Here is a 23,245-nt window from a genome sequence, read left to right on the forward strand (position 1 = left end):
GTGGCTTTGAAAGGAATGTGGGAACAGTTGGACATAGATGTTTAAATTACTTTAATGTAGTCAAGTCTGGCTTATGGATTAAACCATAGAAGGGAGGTCAGTGGAATGGATGATGGATTTGAAATTGCAATAGATTGTAATACTCTAGGCTGCATTCTTACTCACAATGCCATTACTAAGTGGGACCAGCCATAGACAAATCACTCTTGGCTCCATTCCAAAAGGGGCAGTCAAGCCTAAGTTGCTAAGTCATGCCCCGCTGCATGTGAACACAAGCAACCCCTGACTAGTTTCAGCCACTTTGACCAATGACGATCCAAAATTAGTTTCTGTATTGAAAAACCTAGCAACTTCCCTCCCTCACACACCATTACTTCCTTTTCAGTCAAGAGCATGTATTAACAAAAAGAAACGAGGGGTGACTTACCTGATACGGCATATGCAGTCCACAGCTCTCAGAGGCAGGGATGAGTGCTGAGGTAATTGTTAAATGAATTATTGTGTCCACAGACTACTCTGTTCGTTCCATGATCTCTGCAAACTCAGTGATCTATTTAATTTTATTCTTCTTGTGTAATACTTAATGGATTGTACACATAATGGGGAGCTTTGTGGTGCTGACTCCAGAAGGTTCACTTCTCTTCCATTGGTTGCTCGTTTCCATTGTGTGGTATTTTGTTTGTGGAAAAAGTATGGAGTTGGTGTGATAGAGAGGAAATCTGATCTCCCTGCTAAGAAGAGAAATGTGCGACTTTACCCATTTGTTGTGGTCCTACTTCAGCATATCTGTTATTTCAAGAAGGTCTCCCTACAAATTGGTCCCTCAGTTTGCTAGCATGAAAATAAATGAAGGTAGTTTTGTGAACTTTCAATATACCCTAAAAATCAGGCACCTTCGGACTTTCCTAGGTGGCAGACATGGCTCCATCTTGAAGTCCATTTGCGAGACTCACGGAGCTGGTTCTAGAAATCTTCCAGAGAGGATCAAAGACAGAAAAATTTGAAAACTAAAATAGTATTTTCTATATTATTCTGTATTGTTCACACAGGTCCAACTGTTTAAGTATTATCAGTTCAACCAGACGTTTAGAAAAGTAGAGGCAGGCCCAACAGCGCCAACTAATTGTGACCACCCTGAACCTATTCAGACCATAGTGAGATGGGTAAAATATTGAACAAGAAGGATTGACAGCGAAGGGGAAGAGTAGAGGGCAGAAACTTTGAAAAACTTATGCAGTCATAATTCTTAACTGAATAAGTGGAAATAGAATAGTGATAAAAGGAATGTGCACAACATAACTAGAGAGTGGGAGCAAAGAGAAACAACTTTGTGCCTGCAACTACTGCCCTGTTTCCAAGTTTACCCATATTAAGATGTTACATTGAATGATGGACTAAGCTGTATGAAAGTGCTATGGTGGCTAAATATAAAGTTTTTAAATAAAATCCACATTTCCTGAGAGGTTACCCAAAAGTCACTGTGATCATCACACGTGGAAATGGATATCTTCCTATATCGTTATTTGACCTGCATTATTTGATTCCTATGACACTCCAACTTGTATTCAGTTTTAAGACTGAGAATAAGACTGTCTGCCCCAGTTCACACGCACTGCACAAACTCTCATTGGAAAGGTTTCTGCCTCTTCTATTATTCCTTGCAACAGTGTTATACAATGTATTCCAAAATCTTTTTTTGATTTATTGGGGTCATTATCTGATTTATAAGTTCGTTCCTTTCTATTTTACTTTGTTTGAACTAATGTGCCCATCTGTGAAAAATTCCCAGGTAGCCGGAAATATACAATAACAGCCTCATGCATCAAGCCAAAATCCAGTCGGTAAAATACCGAATCGCTATTAACACCCGTTAGCGAGTAAATAAAACCTAATCCCAATGCATCAACCCAAATACAAAAATCGCTATTTAAGGAATCCTTAAATAGCGATTCCTTAAATTGCGATTGCATTTAAGGAATCCCAAATGGAGATTCCTTAAATGCAATGCATGAAAGTTAAAAAATTAGCGAATTCGCTAATAGGGGGAGCAAATTACCATGAAGATGAACTGCATGGTAATTTGCTAAAAGTTTGAAAAATGCACTTTTGTGCATTTTTCAAAGTTTCATGTTGCACACACACATGCCCTTAGAGCACGTGTGTGTGCAACATATGTGCACATATCAATTTCAGGGGTGCAATAGGGTGTCATTTTGACACCCTTGAAATTGCATGAGCAATTTGCGAGAACCTACTGGTACTCGCAATTTGCTCATGCAATCTCCAATTCATTCCTATGGGCCTGGAGGCCCATAGGAATGATTGGGACGGCATTCCTTAATTGCTACTCGCAATTTGCTAGTCGCAATTAAGGAAAGTTAACGAATCGCTATTTGAATAGCGATTCCTACATGCATAGCCTTTTGCTATTCCTTATTAGCGATTCCTTATTTTTCGCTAATAAGGAATCGCAAATGGCATTGTTGATGCATGTGCCCCTAATACTTTAAATTACTTTTATATTTTCATCAGGACAGTGTCACTCATGTCTGACATTCTGAGGTTCAGTTGCATGCCATCAGCATATTGTTGAATATTGACTCCTGTGGCTTTCACGTCTGGTAGCAGTTCTCTGTCATTCTTTGATAGGTTTTTGCAAGCTTGAGCCTAAGGGCATAGGGCATGATCAAGAGGATTCCTTCGGTACAAGTTGAGTGTGGTCTTTGGGAAATCATGAAAAACAATCATGAGTGGTTCACATTGTCTGTCAAACAGCAGGGCAGAGTTGAAATCAGTGTACCATAAGCAAGTTTGTCAAATGTCACTGACTTACCCAGAGGGTGAGCCTGCAAGAGTCTCCATCTTAAGGCATGGCGACGGCATTGCCAATGACTTGTTTTTAATTTTGCTAAATGTCTAGTGTAGTGTCCAATATTGGTCCACAATGCATGGCAGATTTTCAGAATAAAGACATGGGATACATGCACGATATTACTTTGAATCATTTATCTAGTGAGTAGTTAGTGTGTTAGTATGATATTGCTACGCGCCCATGACCAAGGTTGGACACACATGATCTAATATTTTTCTTATCTCTCAAATAGACATCCATTTCTAACTTGTTTGCAACATGGATTAAGTTATAGGTTACTAGTCAGTTTAATGTTCCTCTGCTTTGAAGATTCCTGCTTCATTACTCAGTGAATACAACTTTGCAAGTGGCTTTCTGGTTTGTGGTTGATACACAGAGAATTTAAGAAAGTGGGGTTTTAATGTTTTTCCTGAAAGTGAATAGGTTAAAGTGTTGGGATGGTGTATATGACCACAGAGAACATATTCTTAAGGTGTAAATCTGGAATTCAGAATATTTTAACCAAAATACAGAGGGCCAAAGTAGGTAGTAGGTAAGTATGTGTAGATTTTCTATACCTAATTGCACATATATGTTCCTTGAAGTTGTATATATCGTCAAGGTTTGTAGATATGGAGCTAAACATAGTAAATCTACGCTTACCGACATGCCCTTACCTCCTCAATATTTTTGTTTTCAATATTTTGGTCATAATATTGTAGCCTTTCGATATTCTATATTTAATATTCCGGACTACTCCCTATTCCATAGCTAGATTCCTGTAATGTATGTGCTTTTCTGTTGCAGCATGAGTAGACTTTGATTCAATGTGTCTTTTAGAGTAACCAAAAGTTTTATTTAATTTAGTTATTGAGGTAATTTTCTATGTTTCTATAGATCTGGTAGTGAATAAGGCACAGTACCTTATAAATGGCTAGGACATTGTGAAGGAACCAATATAGTGACCTTGTATTTGGATGAATGATCCAAGGTGTATTTATAAATGTCTGTCTGGCCTGGCATTGTGAATCACTTAAAAAGTAAAGAACTGATTTCTGCTGCCTGTGGCAGAAGGTGTTGATGCAATAGAGGCAGTAGTTAACGAAAGTTCTGATTTAAATAATATACTCCAGAAGTATAAGAGTAAGGATAAAAAGTGAAGACTGCAGTATTGTGATAGTCTGATAACTGAGCAAGTCTGGGCATTCACTGTCTTTTTTTAGATAATCACAACACCTGAGAGAATGAGCGGGAAGGGCATGATCTGACAAACCAAATGGAAGAGTACTGTGGCACAGGTGGTAAATTTGAAGGACAAAATAAGTGTGTTGTAACTTTAGGTATTTATTAATTAGTTCATTGTCATGCAGGGAGAGTTTATGGAAGGATTAATTGAATGCTTTTTGAGGCGAGATGTGGAGATTGAAATCTCTAAGGGGATATTAGAGTGTCAGAAGATGGCAAAAATGTCAGGGAATTTGTCTGTGGCTTAAAATGTTACTGAAACTTGCTGGCTTGTAAATTATATGAATAGGTACAATGTGAGACGTGCATGTGTGAAATTTAAAATGAGTAAATTCACAGATATTGCTTTTGGTCTGAAACAGATTTGTTCAAATGTGTTTAACCACATATTGTTCAATCTCAGCACTTCATACTCTAAGCAAGATGTAAAGCACCCCCACACACATACTAGCACACACAACAGGTACAGCACCAGCATAATGTGGGCATAATTTTTGCATGTTTATCTCGTGCACGGAGAACCCAGAAGTCACAGACAGCTGCAGTCCATGATTCTACCAAAGCACTAGCAAGCAGCAACAAAATATTTCCTACACCTTTGAATGGTCAAGTATAGGTTGCCGAAGTGAAAGACAAGTCTGTCTCTCTCTCTCTCTCTCTCTCTCTCTTTTTCTCTTTTTCTCTTTCTCTCTTTTTCTCTTTCTCTCTTTTTCTCTTTTTCTCTTTCTTTCTCACACGCACCCCCCCGAACAACAGCACATACTTTGCCAACACATAAAACAAGTACATCACTGCACTCAAATGCAGGCTTTTCTCCAGGAGAGAGCATGCATTGGCAACTACAGGACAAGATTAAAACAAACACACCGAGACATATCCTCCCACTTCTCTGGATACAGCACGAGCTTCATCATTGCAAGCTTCACTTACATTTTCGAGATACCCAGCATTAACGGGCGGTCTGAGACTATCAACAAATGTGCTCCTTGGCACTTTGTAAGGAGCTACTACTGGGCGTTCCAGCCGATCACAGTAAATGGCTTGACTTTTGCCCCCCCTCCCACCCCAGGGCCTACTCAATGTGGATAGGCCAACATACAATGGATGATGACTGGAGAGATCGATAAGTGATATGCGGGGGAGAGCCAAAGATAATCTCCTAGATAATATTTCTGAGTCTACAAGTGTGGGGTTATAATCTTAGTGGGTGGCCACAGCCACAATGGGTTGGAAAAGTATAGTCAACAGAAAAACCACCTTATGGGTTGGCGAAAGACTGGGAGATCAAAAGAGTTCAGGAGGTGAGATCTCATTGGATTGTCAAAAATTGGAGATGTGTGGCATACAACAGGTATGAACGTGTTTGAATAAGTGAGCAAGAACTATGACATGTATAGCAGAGATTTTCTAGATTTCTGCATGTCCCATACCTTCTCCAGAAATATGGAAACTTTTAGTGCTGATCTGCCAGATTGTGCCTGTGAGAAGTTGGCCTGGTATATGCTGTCTACTAGTTATAGTGGGCACATTGTACCAGTCCAAACAACCCTTATAGATGATTAGGTTTAAGACAACCTTTATTGAAAGCTATCCTAGTGGTAGGTATATATATCAAATATATGTATTTATTTCTAAACACTCTCTACTAACCTCTTTCTGAAGTTAGAGAGCAAGGCACACAATAATACAGTTATTAAAAAACAGTAAATGGCACAATATAAAATGGGCCCCAGGGGAGACCAATCCATATATTAAGACAGTGGTATAAGAACCACAACTTGACTAGACACAGTGCCTAGAGCATGTAGAATCACTGGGACCCCAAGGAACCACCCAAGGTAGTGACACAGGAGACCCATGGGGGACGTGTGCAGTGTGAGAACACAGCTGCGAGCCCGTACAATTTAATAGGAAAGTCGCGGTTGGAATTTTAAAGAATAAGGACACTTAGGAGAGGACTTTGAGCAAACCCCTTTAGACTTAGAGGGTTCTAGGACCAGCACCCACGGGAGCACCGGAGTATTCGTGTTACCTCACCCAGGGAAGCCGGGTGCATAGGTATCAAATGGTGTCGGGAATCGTCGATGATTTCAATGGCTATGTGCTGAAAAGTGCTGCTGCTGTGGAAGGAAAAGTGTCCGGTGTGGGGACAGAGTCTGAGTCACTTGCCAGTGACCAGGGGCACAATAGACAAATGCCCACCGATGTTGGGTGTTTCAGGTGCAAAGAGGTGAAGCTTGACTCCACTGCCACGGGGACCAAGAGGCGTCGACGACGACCACAGTCCGCAGGCGAGCTGTCCCATGAAGGATGTCGAGTGCTGGGGGTTCAGTTTCCGAATTGGAGACCAACAAGCCTTGGCAACTGCAACCCACGCGGTGAGAGAAAAATGGCTTCGGTGTGGCCAGCAAGGTCCTGTGGACTCTCCAAGCAATGGAGAGTCAGGGCACGTCTGGAGCAACCAGGCAAGCCAGTTGAAAGTCAAAGTACCCTTCTCAGGGACCCACGAGTCGACGGACAAGGGATCGCGAAGGGACCTCCAGAGGAATCACTAGATGCCAGCCCACGGGTCACTCGGGGAGTGTAGGCCAGGAGGTGTGCTCGGGGTCTGGACTACAAGTAGCCCAAAGCACAGCCTCAGGGATCGCCAAGAAGCGTATGCTGCTGCAAATGGTCGCGGTGTCCAGGGGTTCAGGTTGCACGGTCCCCACGAGAGCTTTGGATCTCAGAGTTGCTGAGAGCACGGATCGGCCTCTGGGAGGATTGGAAACCCAGCTCCTGTGTTGCAAAATCAACTGTGTTCTTCGGGAGCAGCGTCGATGCAAACCGGACAGATGCATCTTTGGTGCCTGCCTTGCAGGGGAGTAACTCCTTTACTCCAAAGGAGATTCTTTGGTCATCCAACGTCGTGTAGATAGTAGATGTTCTGGGATTCTGTAGCAGAGTTTCGTCCAGGTATATCTAAAGTCCTGTTGTCAGGGGTTCCTACTTTATACCCAAGGAAGGGGTGGGACAAACTCTGGGGACCCATCTATGGGAGCGTCAGGTCAAAGGGGTGGCTACACCCATTTCCTTTATCCAGTTTCGCGCCAGAGCAGAGGCTGACTGCCCCTGCAACCGGTTTGAGCTGGACTATGCACAGGGACACCAAATGTGCCCCCAGTGCAGTCATCAAAGCACTCTTGGAGTGCACCCACCCAGCCCCAATACACTAAAGCCTGTCTGGGAGGTGGTTACACCTCCCCGTGACAGGAAACCTATTGTCCAGGCCTCCCCGGTCAGAGTTTCATCCAGCAGCAGGAGGGCAGACTCGTGTCTGTGGCTGGCAGCATCCATTTAGAGATGCCAGGGTCTGTGAAGCTGGTACCAGGTGTACTGGTGCTGTCATGTTTCTCCCTCTAGTAGGGTGGAATCATACCTCCCACACCAGTTACTGGTGTGGAGGTATAATTCCAAGGTGTTTGACACCAAACACGGCATGTTTCCATGCAGCCATTCCAAAGTTAGCATTTACCACGAGGTTATAATGCACTTGAGAGTATATGGTTTGGCTGCATCAAAAACAACCCTGGAATAAAGGTTCCGAAAGCTACAGAGGGGCTCTGTTCATACATGGGCACCCTCTCACATGAAACCCAGCACCCTGCCTTCAGGATTGTTAAGGCCTGCCATAGGGGTGACTGATAGGTTTACATGTGCAGTAATATGAAGAGATATAGGTAACCTATATCTCAGTAAGGGGTGCATACACCACCTTACACAGGCGGCTGTAGCCGACCTGTTGTGTCATTTTGGATGGCTTCCCAGGGATGGCATAATACATGCTACAGCCCCTGGTAGGCCTCTGGGGTACCTATGCCCTGGGTACATAGTATACCATATACTAGGGACTTATAAGGGTACCCCAGAATCCAATCTGGAGTGTACCTAAAGTACATGGAATCAATTTAAAGGGGAAAGCAGATAGGCTGGGGTCCTGAATAGCAGAGTCCCAGCCAGACTAAGCCGAAAACCAGCAAAAAAGTGGGGTCAACCAGGCAGTCAGATTCCACCTTCCTACAGTGCCCCGATAGGGAACTGAGTTCAGGCTAAATCTTGGAAGAAACCTGGCTCACTAATAAATAGAACACTGGTAAGTAATTTTCTGATGCTGTGTGATATCGGCTCCTCACCAGGAAACCATGTGATGGGATCCGCTATGATGTGTCATGCAGTGGCACCGTGTGAGGTGGCAGGCCTACTGAATATGTCTATGATTGGTACAGTACTCATCAAAGGGTTAGGTGAATGCGTCACTGTAAAAACATATTTACGGTGAATGTTTGTTTCAATGTCTGAAAAATGAAAAACAAATAAACGACTACATTAAAGAAAAACTAGTATGTAGGATATAAATAGTTTTTATCATCACTATTTCTTCCAAATTTGGTCATTGTGAAAGCATTTATTCGGTGCTTAGAAATCCCAAGACTGTGCCAGCAACAATTTACTCTAGAAATCCTCACATAGCTGTTTCGTAAAGGGTTCTGTAATTAAAGTCTACTCAGCTATTTAATACAGCCCAGAAAAGTTATTCATGAGGCAGTTATGGACTGTAGGTGCATTTTGCCCTACAGAAGTATGCCTTCATATAGTTTATAGCGATTGCGAAAGGCAAGTTTTGGTGGGGTAGTGTCTGCAAGCAGATACTGCTTGTAGAAGATGGGGGCATCTGATCATGAAGGTATCATAGATGGCAGTGCTCACAATGCTCAAGGCAGAAGTGGACGCGGGTGGACGGAGTCCTCCCACTATTTGTAGAGGGGACTTCGTTCCCTATACCTGTGGTCAGAGGGGCTCAGAGGTGTCACCTCCTTGTGTCTCAGTACTGCAGTGCCTGCATTAACAAACTCTGTGTAACTTTGCTATAGGTTGTTTTAAAACCTTCCTTCCCACTGGCAGCATCCTCTTTATTTAGCAAAAAGGACCAGTAGGGGTTTACCTTTGAGTCTCGTATCTGAGATCAGAGACCTTCACTAACCCTTCCATCATCTAATGAGCTACAAACGAGCAGCACTTTTGTGCTTTGGAGCTGGTACAACATACCAGCAGGAAACAAGCATGCCTTAACATCAAGTAGTTTTATTGTTAAAAAAAATACACCCAGCTGATTTGTTTATTCTCTAAAGGCTATTTAAAGACATTTAATAAGTTGCACACCCTTGTTTAAAGATGGTGTCCCCTCCCATCATTTCTTAGCTCAATTGCTCATTGATATGTAGAAAAGCTACATCAACTGTATAAAATGTTAAACAAAAAACTTTCTTACAATATTTCTGTGTGAATAAGTTAACTTATTTTTATATTCTAAAGGTATGACGTCACTTAATGTGATTTCACTTTGTGCGATGTCACTTTCTGGATATCATTTTGAATTAAGTATGATAGTTCGTTTATGCACTATTTTTCTTAGGCCTTGTGCCCTGCCTGCATATGATGGCTACTGGCAGCGAGGCAACCCCAAGGCAGCAGGCCAACAGCGCCAAATAGCTGTTTGGTGTGATGTATGGTCTTTGGGACCTGGAGCTGAGTCGTAGGTTGAAGATGAGGGGAGTATCCCTGCACGAAGACTCCAAAATCAGCATCGAAAACATGGTGTCCATCAGTGGATGCAGGATGAAAAGCACAGAAGGATAGGTAGATGAGCACTGGTGGTGCTGAGAAGGGAGTGCACAATAAAAGCAGTTGAAGCTGGAGCCTACACCCTGCTCACGCCAACAGGCCTTGTGGCATGCTTGCACAAAAATCTAATTATATAGTCCCCTTTAAATGAGGTCGGGAAGTGAGGGAGGAAAGATAAGTCCCCTTTTCTTGGCACTGAAACACTTTGCCAGTTTAGGCGCTGCCACACTTCTAAAGCTTTGAGTGTGCTACATTCACTTGTGGCTGCCACGAGTTACCTGCACCAAACTTGACGCCCAGGTATCAGAAATTCAGAACACAGATGCTGCTCTTAAAGCTTTAGGGACGCAGGACATTTCCTGCCAGGCCCACAGGCAGTTAGTTAAATAAATTAGTGATCAGGGGTCCCCACAGACTCCAGTTACATTTATACAGGTTCATGGGTATCCCATCGGGCCCTTCTGTCTTTCCAACCAGAACTGAACCTGATTGCACCCTCCACCTCTTGAAGGTTTACCTGGAGAGGAGAGGCCTGCGTTGATAGCATCCACTAGGTCCAGGGAGGCAATCTTATACCTCAGGTCCCTCCCCCTAGCATTCTGTGGTGCGTTGTCGGCAAATGAACTTATACAGCCCAGTTCTGTAGGGTCTTAGCCAAGCTTAGCATTGAAGTGCCCACACAATAAGAGGCGAGGTAAAAGATAATTACCAACCCAAGGTGTTTCCAGGCCCCTGATAAAATTAGAGAGCTCCTCAAGAGAACAATAATAACTTGGAAATTCATTGTAGACATTAACCAATTAAAAACAAAAGGAGCTCAGGCTATCCTAACAAACAGGGCTTGATAAGCATGGCTTACATCGAAGACTCCCAATCTAAGATTTAGCTTAATTCATATGCAGAGACCCCCCCTGGTCTTCTCCTGATAAGATGCCAGGGCAGGCCGTGAGTAACACGAGAAACCCTTAAACAAAATGAGTGAGATAGCCCAAGTTTCCTGCATAGCAAAAAAACAGCTTTTCAAAAAAGGACAGCCAATCCGGGTTTACAACCTTATCTTGTAACCCAGCCACATACCTGCTAACAAGGGAAAAGGAGTCCCTTTGACTTACCATCCCAACCTCGCACTCCCTCTCCATGGCTTCCCCTCCTATTGACCTACTGGTGGAAATATTAAAGGGAGCTGGAGAAACCTGCGTGTGCAAAGCCTTGGTAGGGGCTCTGATACACAATGAAGATACCTGCATGTGGAACCCCAGGGCACATATTTGGGATAATAGGTACTCTATCTGGCTGAACATCATGAGGGACTGTACTGGTTGCAGATTTAGTGGGCACCCCTAACTCTCAAGAACAAAGTGCCCAGGTACAGAACTCCGATACTGGCACATAGTGAGCAGGGAGGGTCAGTCCATCTCAAGAAGATCCAAAAGAGGGGAAAACTAGATCTTACAAACAATGCGACTGTACCCGCCTGCAAGGGTATCTCTAATCCCGCTTCATAGTATAGGCAGGCTGATGCCTGCACTGTGAAACACAAAGCGGCTTTGAAGCATCTGCTCCATATTTCACTTAGATGCGCTCCCCCCAAGGCAGCATAGGTTTGCAGCTGGCTTGAGGGCAGCACATTCATCTTAATAGGGCACACATTCCCTATTTGTCACTGGCACACCTATTAAAAAAGGCTGCTGTGGCGCAAATGGAAACTGCAACATATTAGTAATATGGGTCCAGCTGTTTGTTCATGATAGCCTGACTGTTCACCACAGACAGACTTTGTCTCTTTGTCCCTCCAGTAGTCAGTACCAGTGGCAGTTCATGGTGATATTAGGTCATTGCACAGCGACATTTCTTTTTATAAATGGAAGCATATGAAATATGAGTTTGTCTGGTTTTTAATGCTGCCTTTCACATTAACCTACATTAGCTAACTCTCAAAGGACTTGTTGAATCTTCCTCTTTTTTTAATAATAATTCAAGGACGCATTTGCTTTTTTGTTTCGTTGCCTGGCAACCAATTTCTGAGGTTCAGTTTACATGAATAATAATCACAGCACCCATCTTTAAAATGGATTGAAACACGTCTAGGTTAAAATAATAAATGATTGTGCAGTCCATGAAACAAAACAAAAAAGGTTTGGATTATGTATGATGTATAACCAATGTGAAATGGGGTTGCGGACTAATTGTGTCCCATTTAAATGATACAGAGTACAGTTGGCTTCTTGTTTGATGATAATTCAGTTTTGTGGATGGCCAGAGCAGTTACTAGGATTTGGAATTTTGAGAACAGGATTTTATGGCGGCCGGCATCTCCTTGTTTTTTTTTATATAAGATGTTATTGTATTTAGCACAAAGTCTGCAAAACATTCCACATATAGATAAGGATACGCTGAAAACGTCTCATTGGGCATTACAGTGTACAGTGATGGACAGATTACACATTCGCAATTACTACATCTCATCGTCTGATTCATGGTCTATGATTGGAGGAGTACATATATAACCTCTATACACATTCCATTTACTCCACACCTTCCCTCATTTCCTGGGACATCCCCTATGGACATACGTAGCTTTTTCAGAAAACATGATCATATCCATGTCGTTACGCCAGCCTGTCACAGTTAGGGCCTGCGTTGCTCCCCAGTACCGAGCTCTGTTTAGTTTTGCTACCATCTTCCCCGTTATTGCCCATTGTCTGTCTACATGGTTGAGGTCTGTAGGCTCCCATATGTTCAGAAGGCAGCACTTGGGAGAGAGCGGAACTATACTTCCACTCACTTCAGTGATGACGTCCATTACTGCTTTCCAATACGATGTGATCCGCGGGCACTCCCAGAAAGTGTGATAGAATGTACCCACCTCTGCACAGTTATGTAAGCAATACTGGTCCGTGGCCGTACCAATCTTATGTAGAGTCACTCTTGTATAGTAGGTCCTATGTAATATTTGTAGTTGTATGAGTCGTAATTTGGAGGAGATCGCTACCTCCCGTGGTGATGCTATGGCATCCTACCAGTCCGAGTCATCCATGTCTCGGACCTCCGCCTGCCAAGTCACTCGTAGTCGTGTCAGGGGGTCTTTCTGGTTATTGATGAGTTTCCAGTACGTGAGGGAAATTGCTTTTTTATGCAAAAAGTCGGTCAGGAGTCGGTCTTCTAAGGGGGATGATTCAGGGAGTGTATCTGTTGCTGGAAGTGATGTTTCTAGTGCGTGTTTCACCTGGAAGTATCGAAATCGCTCCCCAGGGGCCATCTCATGGTGCTCCTGCAGGTAAGTAAAGGTGACTACCTTGCCCCCCTTCCATAGGTCCCCTATCCTGGAAATTCCTATCAAGTCCCATTTCTGAAAACCTTTACTATTTCCCAGCGTACCCGGTCTACCAGTGTCCCACAGTGGGGTGTGCCGCGTAAGCTTATCGGCCCATCTGAGGTGTCATGTCGCTGCGTGCCAGACATGAAGCGTGTGTGCAGTCGGCCCAGGAATCCCGTTAGTTTTCCTCGTATTATATAGCATCCTATTCATTCCTCCAGGTCCCAAGGCCACCCTGTCTAAGCGAAATGCTGGATCTATATCCGGCACATGGAGCCATTGATTGATTGTCGTCAGTTGCGAGGCCCAATAGTATGCCCGGATATCAGGCAGAGCAATGCCACCATCATATCCGCTCCTAACGAGTTTACACATGGCTATCCTCGCAGGTTTATTGTCCCAGAGGAGATTAGTAACTTCGGAGTTGATTGCCTTGAAATGGAGTCGGGCACACAGTATGGCGTGTTGTGAAGTGCATATAAGAATCGAGGCAAAGCCATCATTTTAAAAAGAGCCACCTTACCCAGTAGGGTGAGCGGCAGCGTCTTCCAGTGTCGAATATCACGTCTCAGCCTGTGTAGCGGTGGTTGGAGATTGAGCGCCCGGAACTTGTCGGGGTCTGATGTCACATGTATTCCAAGGTACTTAAAGCTATCCGTTACCATCTTGACCATACAACCCCGGGGCAGTTTACGAGGTGGGCCATACAGGACGTAAAGAACCGATTTCTCCCAGTTAATCAAGTGTCCCGACACCGATCCAAATGCCCGGCAGATTACATTGAGAGACCACGCAGGAGAAGCTATGTATATCAGAACATCAACTGCGTAGAGGGATATCCGGTCCTCCCATCCCTCCCGCCATTTTAAGCCTCGGATGGCTGGGTCACGTCTAATCTACACTGCCAGGGGCTCCAGGACCAGAGCAAATAGGAGAGGCGACAGTGGGTAGCCCTGTCTAGTCCCTCGCCCCAGCGTAAATTCCGTTGATATGTGTCTGTTTGCTACCACATGTGCGATAGGGTTCGCGTATAGGAGACGTACCCAGGAACAGAATCTAGGCCCAAACCCCAAGGGTTGGAGGACTGTGAACAGGAACACCCACTCCACAGAGTCAAACGCCATCTTCGCATCAAGAGATAGGATTGCTGCATCCTCCATGATTGTATGTTTCCGGCCCAGGACGCCGTGGAGGCGGCGGAGATTCAAGGCAGTGTTCCTGCCTGGCATAAACCCTGACTGGTCAGGGTGGATCAATTTAGTGAGAAATGGAGTTAGTCGAAGTGCCAGCACCTTGGCCAAAATCTCGGCCTCCGCGTTGATCAATGAGATAGGGCGATACGATGCGCACTCCTTCATGGGTTTCCCCAGCTTATGGATTGCCACAATAGTAGCTATACGTTGGTCCCTGGGAAGTTGACCCACAGTTAGGCTCTCTTCATACATTCGCAACAAGTAGGGGTAATCCTATCGGCCGTATGTTTGTATAGCTCGACAGGGATACTGTTGGGGCCGCAAGCCTTGCCTGATTGAAGTTTATAAATGGCTACCTTTAATTCCTCTGTTATAAAGTCAGCCTCTAGGTCTGTGGTTTCATCTAGAGTGAGCCCTGGCATATGAATGTCCCTGAGGAGGTCCGGTGCTTCCTGCACTGTGGTTGTATTGGTGGAGGTGTAAACCTGCTCGATGTGCCCAGCCAGTGCCGTCACAATGTCATGCGAGTTTCTGAGCGTATCTCCATTAAGCACTGCCACCCACCTGTTCGCCCGTTCCCTTTTATCCAACCAAACAAGGAGTTTGCCGGCCTTATCCCCAGCCTCGTATATCCTGTGCCTAACCGCTGTTATGCGGGTCTTAGCATCATTCCAGAGGTATTCCTTATATTCATGTTGTTTGACTCGCAGTCTATGTGCATTGTCATCCGTGGGATTGGCTGCATGCTGGGATTCTAACTGGTGTATCTCCCGTTCCAACTCCTCCACCTCTTTTTTTTTTTTGTTCTTTCCTATGTCCCTCGATTTGTGAAATGGCGTGGCCCCAGAGGACTGGCTTGTAGGCCTCCCATAGGGTGAGAGGGGAGGAGACCGAGGCCTCGTTCTCTGTGAAGTAGTGTGTGGTTGCCATATTCAGACCTTTCCTAATTTTGGGATTGTGGAGAAATCCTAGATATATGGGATAAATCCAGGGCTGAGCGGGAGTATATGCTCTATATTCTACAGACACCGGGGAGTGATCAGAAATACCACGTGCTAAATGTGTGACTGATCCAAGCCTTCCCACGTTATCCATTGCTGTAAAGATGTAATCTAATCTGGAAAGGCTATTATGGGCCCCTGAATGAAAGGTGTATTGTCTCACGTGCGGGTTTTGGAAACGCCAAGTGTCAAGCAAACCGTGTGCCTCTAAAAAGTCCGCTAGGTACGGTCGGGAGCGGTGCTGTGGCCGAGCAGGTGTACGGTTCAGAGTGTCATCTACCGTCATGTTAAAGTCGCCCCCAATTATTAGTTCTTGGTCCGGCAATGCAAGTAGGAAAGCGCCCAATGCCTGGTAAGCCGTCGAGTGCAAACCAGGTGGAATGTACAGTCACAAAATTGAGTAGGCGGCCCTCCCATTGTACCACCGCCGCTGCAAATCGGCCCTGATCGTCTTGGAAAGTACGGTGGACCACAAGGGGAAATTGTTTCCTAATCAAGATGCCCACTCCACGGGAGCCCAACGTGAATTCCAAATGGGCTATCAATTTAAACCCCCATATATCCAGTGCTTTACACGTGGATCCCGTTAAGTGTGTCTCCTGTAGTAATGTAACAGCAGGGGTTTTACGTTTTAAGTATTGCAGAACCAGCCCACTCTTCACCTTGTCACTCAGACAATTAACATTCCACGAGACAAACTGTAGTGTCGGTGTCACAGTGCGTTGCGTCATTTGAATAGGTAATGGACGTCATGGTATGTGTCCCGACTATTAAACGGATACTGGAATGTACATGTATAGGTGCCCTTAGAGAGCGGCATCTCCTTGTTGTATTTTTTCCTGAAACCAGGATATGCATTGACTTTTTTAGATATCTAATGGTTCACTCAGACTAGGATTTACCACGTTGATGATAAGTGCATTTCACTTTTCACCAACCCTTTACTTTATCTCCTTAGCCGTGGTCTGTAAAAGCCACTCCTTTGATTTCGCAGCGATCTCCATCAGCTAAATTTGACTCTTGAACATTTGTCTGCTCAGAATTGACTGGGGAAGTGGAGCCACTAAAAAGGTTCCTATGCTTTTTCTTCCCAGCGTGTCATTCCTGCTTACAGATTGTTTGGGGTTACTTCCATCTCTCCAGGGAACTAGCTTACATCAGTGGTTGTGTTGATGGAGGGGTCGTTACTGACTTATTTTGCACCATCCCTTTTAACATGGAAACGACCACTGCTGTTGATGCAATCCAAAAACAACTCATGTTTCCAGAACTATTTATTCTTTTTCAGTGAGTTAAAAATGAGGAAGGATATTACGACAGAGTGTCTTTTTCCACGTTTGTGTTTGTGTGCCTGGGCATTCTTTTCTGTTTCTATGCAGCTTTCATGCAACAGCATGGTCTACCTCTTGATGACAACATTTGGAGGTGTGCTTGCATATTGATCCACCTGCTCAATTTCTTCATTTCTCCATCATCCTTGGTGTGCTATCGAACAGTGGTTATACTCCCAAAGTTCGGTAAACAAAAAACGTGTTCCCCGGGTTTTAAATCCAATTAAAAAGCCTCTGCTTCTGTCTTGTCTGCGGTTTAATTTTTTTTTCTGGATTATTTTACACTATACAGGGAAATTGTACGGCTCCTTAATTCAGGTCCCTCTGTCACATTGCTAGCTTTGCTGCACAGAACTTTAATCAGTGACTACTTCCACTCATTTGGTTTGCTTTGATCCTCTCGCTGTCAGAATACCTCTCCACCACTAAAGCCAACTTCCACAGATGCATGATGAACATCACTGACTGGAAGAAAGACAACTGTCTCAAGCTCAACACAACAAGACGAAGTCCTCATCTTTGGGAACATCACCTTGCCATGGAACAACGCATGGTGGCCTGCTGAACGTGGCCCACCTCTCGCCCTCACAAACCACGCCCACAACCTTGGCATCCTCTTAGACAGCAAGCTATCCATGAAGAAACAGGTAAACACAGAATCATCCGGCTGATCCCACAACTTATGTGTGCTCTGCAAGATCTTCAAACCACTCCCATCCAACACCAGAAGGACCGCCAGATAGGCCGTCATCACCAGGATGTTGACTCCTTCTGATTGACTACAGTCACAAGGACAGTGGCCTGCAAGAGTCAGCAGACCACCATCACTGTGACTGCATGCTAGAATTGAAAACCTTTTTCTAAAAATCCTGGTACTGCTCCATTAATTTTTTTATTTGTTTTTTTAAGTTTTACATTTTGAAGAAGTTCAGTGAGAGTGGACAGAAGTCCCCTGGATCACTGTCTACTCCCGAATCTGCCACCCGTTCCGAAAGGAGACATGGTCCAAAGGGGGCGCTATCACTTTGTGAATCAGTTACCTCTCCAACTTGTGAGTTGAGCATTTATAAATGTTTTGCAACCGGATTTACGGTCGCAATCTCTTGGTACACATGATACCAAATTGCAGTTTTGAAGGAATGCCTAAAACGTGTCCCTTCCAAATTGCAATTCAGTGACCATTTTTAACCCCCTTTTTGGGAGTCAGTAAATCTTTCCTACGTCCTAAAACGAGTTTTGCACATAAGAAATAACGTTCTAGCGGTCGCAAACCCCCTATGTTAACACATTGGAAGGTTTGCAGTCACTAAAAGGTTTAGTACATCTGACTGTATAGTACATGTCAAACATGAGTTTTCTGAACACTCTGTGGTAAGTAATATACGTCATGTCCCAGCGAATGTTTATCCATCGGCTGAAGATTTTTACCCTTGTAACTTGTGGGGTGGAAAATCATAAATGGAAGGGAAGTTGTTTGAGCCAACAGTATTCCAAATATAGAGTAGTGGCCTTTTATACTTTTTTGCTGTCAATAATGTTCCATTTTAGATTGGATCAAAGTTTAAATGGGCTGTATGTCAAAGAAGCAGAAAAGAGTGCACCTTAGTCATACATGGTTGTAATTTCCAAATACATTAAAATGATGTGCCATATCATCATTAGTTAACACTTTAACCACAACCACACCTTTACCCAGCCATACACAATAAACCAATTTGACTAACTGTAAAACGCTTAGTGGCTTCCTCAAGGGAGATGAAGCAGTGCACCACAGTGTGATTCTATTAATTTACAAATGAGTAATCGGCTTTGTCAAAGGAGCCAACACAAATATAAAGGTGTTATTGAGATTATTGGCATTATGACTAGGATGCGTATGCATATATTATTAATAAATTTAACTCATGATAATAAGTTTAGCATGATCTAGGCGGTCCTCCTCTATCTCACCTCCAGCCTCGCCCTCCTCTGGGTGCGCTAAATGCCTGAGCTTGCTGCATGAGCAATTTTGTGTTTAAGTCTTTGTGTTTTTGTCTTTAATATCTTCCTTTTTTAACTGTAGGTGTTCATAATAGTGGGCCATCTGTAATAGCTCAGGTATCTGTTTATAGGACCATGTAGAACTGATACATGGCATCTTTAATGTATTTCTGCAGGTTATTTACAAAGTAGGACCCTAATGTGTGTTGGGTGCTACCACTGGAGGGCTAACAACCGCTAGATGCAGAGAATTCCTTTTGTATCCTGGAGAAGAAAGCAGTAACCCTTTTCTCCCTGTTATTTCTTGCGATTATTTATTTTGCCATAATTTATCTGCCTTTGTGGTAATATTTTATCTATTTTCTTTAGCAGTTTATCTGGTAATTGTTGCATCTCATCTCTAATGCCTTCCTTAGGAGTTTTCTTTCTATTCTTTGCTTCTATTTCTGCCCAAACTATCTTCAGTTCTGCATCATCCTCCCTCATTTTCTTCCAGATGTCATCTGGCAAAATAATGGAAAACATCTGATCTATGTCTTCTAATGTTAGGTGCCCTATTTTTAGTGTTATGTTAGTTTGCCTGTGCCATTCATCCCTATCCTGTCTAATATCAGGGTATTGGACAGCAAATCTGTACAACTCTGCATGTGTGCATGGCATGGTACATGCACCCTCATTATTTTATGCTGATCATCTTGACCTGGTGCTTCTCTCAAGGGCAATACCTTGTTAACAATGCTATTTTATGTGATGTTCTCACTATTTGGCTGCTCTGATTGTTTTGATCCTTTTTTCCCTTTTTCTCTCTTCTTTATGTCCCTACTCTTCCGGGTAGTGCGGTTAGCTTCCCTGAACTACTCTGGGTTACCTGATGAGAACGCTCAACCTAACCTCATTATCCAATTGCACATTATCTATTTGATCTGCTAACTCAGCATCCCCATGGATTGATAATATCTGAACAAATTGTTCTTTCTGTGGATAGTTTTCACAGGACCAGTTCATGTACTGGACCACCTTTCTCTGTATTAATTTTAATGCATTATATTTAATTTATTTGTGAAGTAGCACTGGAATTGTGGCTTTCCATCTCATATGGATGTTCCCCTGTCAGAAAGCTTAACAACCCAGTCATCTACTACCTTTCGTTCACTGTAGTTCAGCTGCATTTGTTAAGTTGCTGTCCTTGCATTTTCTATTATAACTTGTGACGCAATCCGGTCTTGTTCCTCTTGCTCCCTTACGTGTGAAATGTTGTCTACCTCTTGGTCTCTTGATGTTTGACAGCTATATAGTGTGCTAGACCCGTGTTTGATAGGGGTGTTGGATGGTTTAATAGTACCTGTTCCATAAACTGGTCCTCTTGTTCGACAGGAGGTGGCACAGATGCGTATATATGTTCCACATGATTTTCATTTTGAACAAAACATTTATCTATTGGCCAGTCATTCTTGCTACATCCCTCATTGTATTTCTGGTTCTGTTTTTCTTTCTTATATTTCATCATCTGTTCAGCTCCATCCATTGTCTACCATGTGCATAGCTTCTCCATGCATGATGGGTATGTCATTCTAACGACCTTACCTTCTTGCCTTTCTTTTCACTTGCTCTCAGACACTCATCAAGATAATCTTACCTTCCCTTTTTAAATGAACTTCCTTTATACCACTGCCAGAATGGGTCATCACAAGTTAAATGTTGCCATTCGTATAAAAAACATTGCCATATGGTAACCTTTATTCTTCACTATAAACCAAGCCGGCAGCCCGGGCTCCGGTGTGGGTTGGGTCTCATCTATACTAATAGATTTTCAGCATTTGGATCCACAACAAAACAATTTACTAAGCATTTTTGAAGAAACCGGTTTTGCAAGCATTTTTAAAGAAACCGGTTTTGCAAACACAAAGTCAATTAACAATTTGCAAAGACCCCGTTTCTACTAAACAATAATAGGGCTTTTGTGGTCTAATGATCCTACCTTAGACCACACACAGAATCCCAGATCTATGGGCCTGATTCACAAAAGTAATCTGAGACAAAATCCTAACTTTACGACTTTCGGGATTCACAAAAGGCATTTATAGGAGTAGTAATGTTAGGATTTTGTCTCAGTTAAACTTAAGTTTTAATTAAGTTAAACTTAAGACCAAAACTGAAGTTTAACGGAGACAAAATCCTAACTTTACTACTCCTAAATGCCCTTTGTGAATACTAAAAGTCATATAGTTAGGATTTTGTCTCAGATTACTTTTGTGAATCTGGCCCTATGTTTGTCCCACATCTTGGGGCTGGAAACCCTGTTTCCATCCTACACCTTAAGGCTTACCTGGTCCATGATGACTGGGAATGACTGTTTAGGCAATTTACCTCTGTTTGTCCAAATAGAGCTGATAAGATCACAAGTCTTGTGTTTTTCTTCTAGGAAATTCCGTTGTCTGGGTCTGCCAGGAACATAGTCCAATCTGGCAGTGCACATCCAAGATTTCGCAAGCTCCCTAGACCCTCAACGCAGTGCTTATTGTCCGTCTGGATATTGTATCAGTCCATACGAGTGCACGGCACCATTTGTAAAAGCAGAATTTATCTGGAAATATGCAAATAGTCAATACACCGTCAAGGTGATTAAAAGAAGCAAAGTTGTATTGGCTTTAGCCCTGGGCAGACACACACAGAATCCAATCTATCAAGTGTTTTGTCTTGTCTAAGTTGAGATGTCCCTTATATATGTTTGAACTCTCATTGCTTTGCATTGTTATTGCTTAACTCATTATTAACGTGCATCTGCAAAGTTCAATCAACAAAGGAAAGGTATATCAGTGATGACATACGAGGGGCCCGTACTCGCCTCTTATCTCAGTTTCGAGGCTGTTTGAAGAAAATGGCATTCCTTATGCACGGGCCTATCTTCCCTGAAGTGAGTGTCTTGGTTACATAATGCAAAAGTCACAATTCCAAACATATGCCACTTTCATGTAACCTAAAAAGCACTATTCTCACGAAAGTGTGTTCTGGCAGAACATTAATTGAAAAACAACAAATTATTTTTCCTGGTTCTTTTAAAGTTCATGGCCACAAGCCGTACATAGCCGAAATAAGGCAGCCTTGCGTGCCTGCAGCACCTGCGTTTTATAATCAACATGCAAAAGATGAAAACTACACATTTACCTCAAGTGGTCTCTTTCACAGAAATGTGAGCATGTTTTTAGGAACCATTTTACAAGCATAATTCAAAATGGGAAATCTATTGCTAATATTTGAACAATGGTTCAAGTCTATATGTTTTATATTTTTAGCTTTCACACCCCCTGACCCTCTATCACCGTGTCTTCATCTTTCCTTGTACCAACTTTTGTTCCGAATATTTTAATATAAGAGACTGTACGGGGTGATTGAGCATAAGAGTTAAAACTCCAATCACAGTTTGTTCTCGTGCACCTTTATCACCTCTCATTTTGTGTTTGATAACAGCATGTACAGATTCCCTCTGCTTCCTACATTCACTGATGAAATTTCCACTAGCTTTTCATGCATTAATGCCAGAAATTTCCATCACTAGGTGGCAGTAGTCAGTGAGGTATTTTCTGAATTGATGGAGACAGACATGTGATCTGCAGGTGTATAGCACATATTCTCATCTGTGAAAGAGACTCAGTGGAAGGACATAAGATAATCAAGTTGAGTGTATACTTTATGATTTACAGTGTGATAGGCATAAGAAGTGTCATTAAGATGCTGCTTGTGGCAGACATCAACCAGCTTCATAGTTGTGCAGAGTTCTTGTCTTATACCCTGCCCGCATTATACGTGGGAGTGAGCAACCAAGACTGATCATTGCATACAGTATATGACTCATCTAATATAGCAAACTCCAAATTCAGTAGAGTCCAGAACCTCACACCGTTAGAGCATGTGATTAGAGTGAATGTCCTGTAGCATGAATATTATGTGCCTGCAGAACTAAAGTGGTCCAGTGGCCGGTCGACATTGATAAGTTCATTAAAAACAATAATTAATGTTCCCTTAATGTTTCTTTGATCAGGTATAAATTAAAGAGGTTGTGAACATATAGTTTCTCAGAAGTTGTGCACGATTCCCCACTCACATGCAGATGAGTTGCCATATCACAGATTGCACTGGTGCAAAATTAAATAGCAAATCAATTTGCCTAATTTTTAATGCTTGCTTATTACTGAATAGTGTAAGAAAAGTGGAAAACCCAATTGACCCTTGGAGGCTTGGGCAGTTAAATAAACAGGTAAGTGTGCCTGCAAGGGATTAATTTAAATATATGTTTATATCAATTATAGAAATGAATTGAGGTAAGCACTAAAAAACAGTCCCTTACAATCAGAATGTTCCAGAAAAAAGTCTACTGATTTAACAATGAATCAAACATAGAGATACACAAGTGAAAAACTAGAACTGTGAAAAACAACTATGAAAAACAACAACTATGAGAAACAACAACTATGAAAAACAACACGGGTGTAGGTATTTTAAAGCCTAATTTTATATTAATAAAAAGTCATTAGTTTATAAAGGGTACAGGATTAAGAAATCAACACAATGTAAGCAGAAGAAAAGAAATATACATCAATTTAAATTATCTTCATGGATACAATTGTAAACACCTTTTCACAAAGTAATTGTGGGAAATCTGTAAAGTT

At 42.8% G+C, this 23,245-nt stretch overlaps 1 long non-coding RNA gene across 7 annotated transcripts in view; it reads left to right on the forward strand.

The window, feature by feature from the left end:
* LOC146805748 (uncharacterized) overlaps window positions 1-23,245 on the forward strand; it is a 912,995-nt gene that overhangs the window by 265,957 nt on the left and 623,793 nt on the right. The window lies entirely within an intron of this gene.

Source organism: Triturus cristatus, chromosome 8 (genome assembly GCF_964204655.1).
Source record: "Triturus cristatus chromosome 8, aTriCri1.1, whole genome shotgun sequence".
Lineage (NCBI taxonomy): Eukaryota > Metazoa > Chordata > Amphibia > Caudata > Salamandridae > Triturus > Triturus cristatus.